The sequence below is a fragment of the Siniperca chuatsi genome, linkage group LG16 (assembly GCF_020085105.1).
Source record: "Siniperca chuatsi isolate FFG_IHB_CAS linkage group LG16, ASM2008510v1, whole genome shotgun sequence".
Taxonomy (NCBI): Eukaryota; Metazoa; Chordata; class Actinopteri; order Centrarchiformes; family Sinipercidae; genus Siniperca; species Siniperca chuatsi.
Window position 1 is genome coordinate 13,269,746 of NC_058057.1, and position 9,017 is coordinate 13,278,762.

Here is a 9,017-nt window from a genome sequence, read left to right on the forward strand (position 1 = left end):
GCCGTCAATCAATGGGCTCAAACAGAATCAGCCTGCCTGACTGGTTGGGGCCGTGGCCTTGGTTCCACAGGGAGCTGGAGCCAATCAAAGGGTGTTAACCTCAAATGATTCAAACATGAGGGGATCAAAACTAAATTCTCTCACCTGTTCTCACAAATCCAGTCCAATGAGAATGTGCTGTCTCAAGAAAAGAGCAAAACTGAAAAAAATGAAGATCAATTGTGGCTTGTTTTGGTTTCTCAGGCAAATAAGGTGTTGATTAAGTTTGAAAACTCTAATTGAGTTCAGCCAGGTTAATGCAGCTCTCCAGTGACTAATTAAGTTGACATCTGTGGCGGTTTGTGTACTTGTTAATTCATCCCCTTAACAAAACACATTTTTTCTTGTGGTGAAGCCCTTTCCAATATTCCAATAGTCAATAAAAAGCTCACTAATGAATGACACACTTACCTGCAGAGCCATGTGTTAGAGCGAAAGTCTCCCTTTCCTCTCTCTGTCTGTTTGCAAGCACTTAGAGGTTCTGCATGAAGATTATTTGTCTGATTACAAGCTGATTGAGCCTACGCCTACACAATCAGCACTGCAATGGAAACAATAATGTAAAAGTTTTCTATTCATTTAGGCATCCCATTTCATTGCCATAGTAACTAAATACAAAAACAACCCAGATAGTCTCATATTGATGTGCTCTAATTTCACTGATTGAGGAAAATAAGAAGCCAAAATGCAGGTAAACAGCAATTTTATTGTCAGTTTATGGACCAATCACACACACACAGAGGCATTGTAATAGTACCTTCTTCTTTTGGGGCACACTCCACATGAGTCCTTCCGCATGTTTGAAAGCCAGTGCAAGTCCCTTTAATTTTTGAAACCAACAGTTACTTGAGACACAGTGTGCTTTTGCCTTGGAGACATTTACCTGTTATTAGTTTGTCATTGGAAGTGTCTTCTGACCACGGTTTAAAAGAGCTTAAAAGCATGTGTGTCTCTGTGTGTGTGTGTGTGTTTATGTGTGTGTTGGGGTTGGAGAAAAAGTATCAAAGCAAAAACAATGGGCCTGTGATATTCTCAGCATGTGGAATAATTTTTCCATTGCCTGTAATGCACTGATATGTGTGAATATGTGATTAAGAAGTATGCATCTAAAAGTGTGTGTATTTGTGTTTGTGTTTATGTGGGTGTGTGTGTACATTTCTAAGTGGATTTTTAGTAAATGTATTCACAAGTCTTGGCTGGCTGAAAGGATGATGACTGTAATCAAACTGGGTGCCTTTCCATCACACCAAGCTCAAATGCAGCGATGACATTTCCAAAGGTACATGCTAGATGGAATATTAAAACCCTGTGTCACGCCAACTCTTTTAATGGCTTGTCTTTGTGCCTTAAAAGCCGCTTGACATTTCCTATCAGGGTCCCCGGCTGTTTGGTTTGGCTTTTTGAAGTTTTGCTAAAGTTTAATCCATTGCTTTGGATTTTTACATGCTTTACGTGTATTTGTTTCTTTCAATTCTCCATTTTGTCAAGTGGTTATGGTAAATTGAGCTCTCACTGAGCGAGACAGGTGCACATTATTTTTCCTCTGAAGGCGAGATTGTATAATGAGTTAGAAGAATAAAAGATTCTTTGATTGGCTTATGGGATGACAAAAGAGGTGTGTAAGAATGTCTATTAAAATTAGAAAGAGCAAGGGGAGACAGAGGATTGCACATAAAAAGAAGTGTGTGTGACTGTACAGTAGGTAGGTCAGCATCGTTCCATTATTTTATCAGCTTGTTGACTGAAATGGAGCAGGACAGCCCCTCAAAATACTGTGTGTGTGCACACACACAACCTCATACCTGCTGACCTGATAAAATCAGGGAGAGCTGCATACCTGCCTGCAAAAAGAAAAAAGAAAATCCCTTGGGTTTTTCGGGTTAGTGAGTAACCGTCATGTCTTGTCACACTATGCTGCCGATATTGCTCTTCTTCACTTTCTTTCTTTCCCTCTGCAGTAGCTGTTATCCTCTGTCCTCCCTCCAACTTTTCTTGTCCTGATGCTGTTTTGCTTGCTGTGGCTCATCTGTGCACCGGAGACGTGACTGGAATCGATTGTCTGATTGATATAGGAGACAAACACAATTAAAAATTGATTTGTGGCTCATTATTGACCAACGTGAATAATTAACCAAGGTCTCACGGCCATGCACGCAAGTGTGTGTTTTTGTGCATGGTTGTGTGAGTGTGTGAGTGTGTGTGTGTGTGTGTGTGTGTGTGTGTGTGTATTTGGGATTTTGCTGCATATTCGGATATTGTTGAGACCATATGCTGCGTTATTGCAAATGGTGGCACGCACACACACAAACACACAGGCTGCCGTAAATCTTTATTGTTAAATTAACTCTGCTGGTGTGTACCTGCATATATAAACACAGGCAGTGTCTTAAATATTTAACTGTTAATGAGTGTTAATTTTTCAGAGACATTCTATTATATGCTCAAAATGTTGATTGTTTGTTCACTCTTAAAACTGATGTGGCTCTGGGGCAAGGGTTCACTATAATCAAGTGTTAATGTCAAGTGTTAATTTCCTACAGTGCTCATTATCAGAGTTCATTTTTGATTTCTGAGGTGTGATTCTGAAGATAATGTCTGTGTGTTGAAAGGGAATGTTTACACGATGGATTGATTGTCTATTAAGTCATTACACACGATACTGTATCTCTCAGACCTCAGTGGCATCATTTAGAGACAACATGGAGGGATGAATTTTGACACTTTGCTCCTGCAGTGGAAAAGAAATATAACATTGAAGGCCAAATTGGGGGCATTCTGATTTCACCACAGTGTGACAACACTTTGCTGGACAAATTTGGAGGCATGATACATTTTTCATTTTTGTCATTTACAAAACAGATACCCAATAAATATCGTACTGTCAATAAAAGACATATTTGTAAATTTGGAAAAGTACTAAATCCTGCAGTTAAAGTCCAACAGGAAACCTGATACACACATTTAGGAATCTCGGAAAGGCTGAACTCTGGTGAAACTTGGAGTGATGATGCATCTTGTTATATTTTAGCCCAAAAGTTGTCAGCATCATTAGTAATTTGATTTAACTGTAACTATGTTGTACTGTAGTTTTGGTGTATGGATGACCATTGTGTGGTTTTGGGTTTCATTTTCTAATGGAGCGTGAACATTTATTTACACGCTCAGTAATCATTAACCCAACAAAACAATGACAAGAACAACTCATACATGCATTTTCTGATCTGAAATCTAAAAGATTAAATTTCTATGTATGGTAAGTATGGATAATTTAGGAGAACTGAATTTGCTGGTTAGACAAAAATCGTGGTCATGGTTTGAGACCCTGCACACCCACACAGGTGTTTTCAGTTATTGCTGATTAGCCCTCTGCTCTGGTTTAAATTTAAATTACATGACAATTATAAAGGTGTAATTTGTACCACTCATCCAGATGCAACAAAGCTCACAGATATGATCTCACAAGCCAAGTGTGTTATCATTAATTCAACCCCATGCATGACGTCAATCAGAACATGCTTCAGAGTATTTCCAGTTTATTCAACTATAATAACTATTATGAGCAACATAACATGAGTAGCCTGCTACTCCTAACAAGGATTTTTAAGGCTTCAGTATTTTATTTGATTGCAGGAGGAGAACAAGCCACACAATGTTTCAACTAGGCACATTTCTCAACTTGGGGTAGAGCTGTATTTATGGACCTCTCTTAAAACATAATAATCCAAAAAATCCTATTTATTTGCTAATGCATCCGTACTTGTACTCAAGTATTAATCATAAAAGTACGAGGAGTAAAGTACAAGCTGCACGTGATAATTCGGATATGAGAAACATGCAGCTGTGGAGAGGCAGACACTGAGGCATGTTCTAATTGACTACAGGACCTAGAGCTGTCAATCAAGCACAGCCCGTGTACAGCCACAAAGAAGAGCTCTAATTAATTGAAATCATCTATGTGGGTGTTCCAGAGGTGGGTAGGGGCTTTAAAGCAATACTGTGTAACTTCTTACTTTTACAAATGAAATTTAACTCTGAAGCAAGTTGCTCAATTCAGGTTTTGATATTACAGCCTTACTTGGTCTGGTATGACCAGTAGTCGATTTGTGGGGGGACGAGGGGTGATGCCACCCCCCTTGTAAGCAAAATGACCAAAATCCGTCCGTGTAGCAGCAGCATAACAAAGGCCGGGTCAGAAATTAACAGAGCTTGGACCAAAAGTGCCCTTGAATGGTTCTCACTTGTTATTTTTGCAAACAAAACAAATCTTTGTGCCGAAAACTGAGCATGTTACCATTGGGCCATTCCCCCTGTTAAAAAGTAACAAATCGCCTACTGGGTATGACTAGCAATTTATGGTGGCTAATGTTAGAAAACTTTGACTGATAGTAGAAGGCGTAACATGAACCATGGATTGTAAATTTGTAATTTCTATAAAGGACTGACAATGTACACAATATACATTCCATCTCTATACTACTGAGGTCATTTGTAAGAGAAAACATGATCAATCCTGTTGGTTTTCTGATGAAGACAATCTTTGTTAACCAGATAAGCTGAGTTTAAGGTGTGAGTTATTGATCTCAAAGAAGTACATGACTTTGATATTATGTGACCTATTCTCTTATGTGACCCTCATGTGGTGTCTTGGTTGGCTAAAAAGAAAACCAAAAACATATTTGTTGATAAAATTCAAGCCAAGTCTGTTGAGAATATGGAGAAAGTTCTCTCATGTCTCCTGCTTCTCTAGCTGTGCTTTAAACAAACCAGGACTTCATCCATCGATCTCATTTTACTGGAGCTTCTGACATTTTGTACATCTAAGCTCCCACCTCCTCACAATTACCAATCATTGTGTTGTCATTGTGTCCACCAACCTATTATATACAAATGGAGGAGACGGGTTGACAGTTTGTAAGGCCAGAGAAGATAAGATGGCCATTTAGCAGGCGTTTGCGCTCCTATCGTCTATCTACATTTAATTATACTGTTAGCTCTCCCCGCAGGAAAGGTTTTGAAGTCACTATGTCAGGAGAGCAGAGAGTCTAAATTTGATTTGCTTTACCGGCAAGTGTACAGTGTTGGAGCTTTCGGGAGATTTAGGAAGGATTTTCATGCACTGCAGCCTGGCAGTTTTGATCTTGAAATTAATAACCACGTGTATTTCCAGTATTGTGCAGAATTAAAAGTGCCCCATCATGATTAGACCTTGATTTAATATGGATCCACCACATTACAAGCGCAGCTCTGTCTGTGCCAGTTATAGGGGAGCACCGCTGTGGAGCTTGAATGCAGCATTCCCATCTGGACAGTACAGTCTGTAAAACAGCAGTCATAGCTGGAGGCAAAAGAGGAGTGACCATTGTAAAAAGTGATGATACAATGTAGGCAGCAGGGTGGGGGTGTCATGTAATGAGTAGGGAGACTATCCTTCAAACGAAGGAGCTGAGTTCTGGTAGACATCCAGCCCCACTAAAGAGTCCTTGAGCAAATCACTGAATCTCGACTCATAAGAGAATTTCCTTGAGGGGATCAATAGTCATTACTGTGGCTGGAGCATCCTTTTCAATCAAGAGGAAACATGTAAAGTATGATTATACTTATTAGGAGACCCTGTGCATGATTTTCTGGGGATAAACACACATATAATATTCTTGTCTGAAACTTCAGGCATCATGATAATATGAACGCCGAGAGCTGTGAGGGAAATAGATGTAAATTCTGAAATTGAGTTGTCCTCCCCTTTTAACAGCGGAGATACACTGTGTGTACTTTGGCTTTTTTTTATCAGTTTCCTGTTGTTGCCCTTTAGCTCCTTCCTCCTCTTTCCTTGTATCTATTGTTTCATTAGACCCGATCTATTGTTGCATTTGCTCTTTTGGGCCTCGCTCCTTTTTTCTTTCCCTATCAGTTGTTCGCCAGGTGGTGAGCCTGTGAAAGCTGTCTGATTTATAGCAGCGTAGAGAGCCATGTTGGACAGGAGTCTTCCTCTAGGAATTCAGTAAATGTGTGTTTGTGTGTCTGTGAAAGAGAGGTAGAGAGAAAGACAGAGTCAGCGTGTGTCGGTATATGCAAGTAAAGAGGAAAAGTTACAACAAAAACAGGGATGTGTTTGTGATACCATCTTAATTACTTATTATATTACTTAATTACTTATTATCATATGTTTCTTTTAGCATGGTCACATGCTTTTAAACCAGTCTTGTTTGGTGTCTTCCTAGCTGCTTTATTTCACATTTTGTGTTGGCATGTGTTTACATATAATAGGGACTGCCATGTCTTCAAAAGATCAAGTTTGAACAAATTAGAACTAACATGTTATTCATTGGAATGAAACCCATATAGCCTAAACTACAGTATGTTGTAGAATAAATCGTGTTCTGTTCATTTGCGGTGAGTGCACTACCTCACTGAATGACAAGCTAACGTGACAAGCTAGGTTAGTTAAGGCCATCTATGATGTCAAATAAATCTCTGGTATCAAATTTGAAATGTTTCCTCACAACATGTCTAACATTATTTGGTGTCATGATTCAGCACAGGTAGTTAATTTTTTTTCATTCTGCGTTAGCAAAGAGAAGACCGACTACGTAGCTGCAACAGATCTCAAAGCCCATTATTTCAAAACACTTTTTTCAGAGTAAACTTTAGAAATAAGAATGAGAGAGAAGAAGGAGAGACAGACGCAGTGATGAATGGAAGCTGATATTCGTCTCAGTCAATCAGACTGATATTCCTCCTGGTATCTCCAGTCCACACAAGAGGCTCTGCATTAATCATCTACACGCATTTGTGTGTCTCCGTCTGCGAGCACCTCTATTTTTGTTTTATTGTTTGCGTCTGTCTTGTGTACAGTCTGTTTATGCAACTACTTACATGTAAAATGTAAATAAATGTGTGTATGTGCATATTATATGCCTACTATTTGGTGTCTTTTTTGTATTTTTTATTTGCATTAACATTTGGTGACATTCATGCTTTCTGTGCTTCAGGTTTTTCAGGAGTTGTTTGGAGATTTGCAGCTCTCTAACTGCCACTTGTCAATGCTCTCTTCCACCATTTCAGTCCAAATATTTTCTCTTTGTCTTTCCTTAGATATTCTGATACATTGTATTATTTTCTGGGTTTACAGACACTTGAGCTCCTTTGTGCACTAATTGGGATACAAATGCCTGTCTGTCTACCTGCCTGCCTGTCTTCACTGTCTGTCTGCCTGCCTGTCAGCCAATCTGCCTACCCTCTTATTCCCTCTCTCTGTTTCCAACATTTTATCACAGTGATATAAAAGCACCAAAAGGTGCTAGGTTGCTAAGGTAACCAGTCTTCCTATCATTCCAGGATATATCAGTGTATTCAACACGCCAGTTTGAGGTTGAAATCCATTTGAATTGGGAAAAATGAGTCACGCTCAAGGTAAATGATCGTGGAGGAATTTTAAATGTGAATGTCTGCAGCAAACCCAGTAGTGATGATTGATATTGTCACAAATATATAAAAATGTATTTTCCTCACTGCATATGTCCTAAAATGTACATATGTGATCAAGTAATGAATAAAAGTCCTGCTCTATGTTGGTGATACTCTGGGTTTACACTATAATCAGGACTGTACTGCAGGTCTGATCAAGTATATGACCAAATTATCACTAAATATAAATATATATGAACATATTTTCTCACTTACTTCTAGTGGTGTCTAGCTATGCAGATAGTTTTGGTTTTATTTGTCCAGAGATATCCCCCTGTAACGATGGGTCGCTGTTACCAGATCTCTAGTTAATAGTAAATATTATTATTAGACGAAAATGGTTAATTGATGCACAGATTTGCATATATTAGTGCACTGGTTAAATAAACACACGTGGTATTTTAACAAATGTATTTATTGATTGATGTTATATTACAGTTCGTTTGAGTCTGGGGGCTGTTCCACCTTGTCCTTTGTCTGTGAACAAGCAAATAATGCGCATTGATTTATGACTCAATAGTAACAAAAATATTTGTTAATTGAGGAGTATAATGTAATACTCATGCCAAGCTAATGGTAACAGTAAACTGAAATCTGTCTGTGTCATGCACAAACTTACCTCTGCCTGTTCTCCTTCTCCCAGGGTGTTGAACAAAAGAATTCCCCGGGGGCTCGCACACCGACCATTAGTTCCGGGAGGGTAACAACAAGCAGGAAATGGGTAGAGGGGAGTTTAGTTGTACTGTTTGAATGTATTTATTTATGTGAGATATTTATTGGTATTTATTAGGTTTATATTTGAGTGTGTAAATATTTATTAAGATTGTATATATATATATATATATATATATATATATATATATATATATATATATATATATATATATTAATAGTTATATCTTAATATTTACTGTATTTTTGTGTGTGGATATCTGTGAAGTAACTCTGTAAATGGTATGTGCCAGCCAATTATTTGAGCAGACATAAGGTGGCCAGTTTGTGTGTGTGGGGAGCTGGAAGGCAGTGATGGGAATTATGGCTCTTTGCAGGGAATCGGATCTTATGGCTCCGTTCCTTTCCGAGAGCACTACTGGAAGGTATTGGACAGATCTGTCGTACACGGTGCCATGTAAAATAAATGCTTCATGCTGAAACGTCACCTTGGACTAGTGCTTATCCTCATTTGCCTCCTTTGACCGCTCGGGCAAGCTAACACCCCTCTGACATTTATGCCTCCATGCCAATACAATGGAGATAAATGGAATTTCACAATGGGAGGGAGGCACAATGCAAAGACCACGTAGAATTTTTATTTATTTCTTTATTTTCTATGTAGTAGAATAGTAATTGTAGTGTTAATATTAATAAATTAGTAATAATAGGAATGACAGCTATAGGAAGAATAATGTCAGCATCAGTAACAGAGCCAATAACAACAACTGTAGTAGTAGTTGTCGAGCAGGAACACGGGGACAGCAGGCGGCCCACAACCACAGACCCAGACCCCGCAGCTC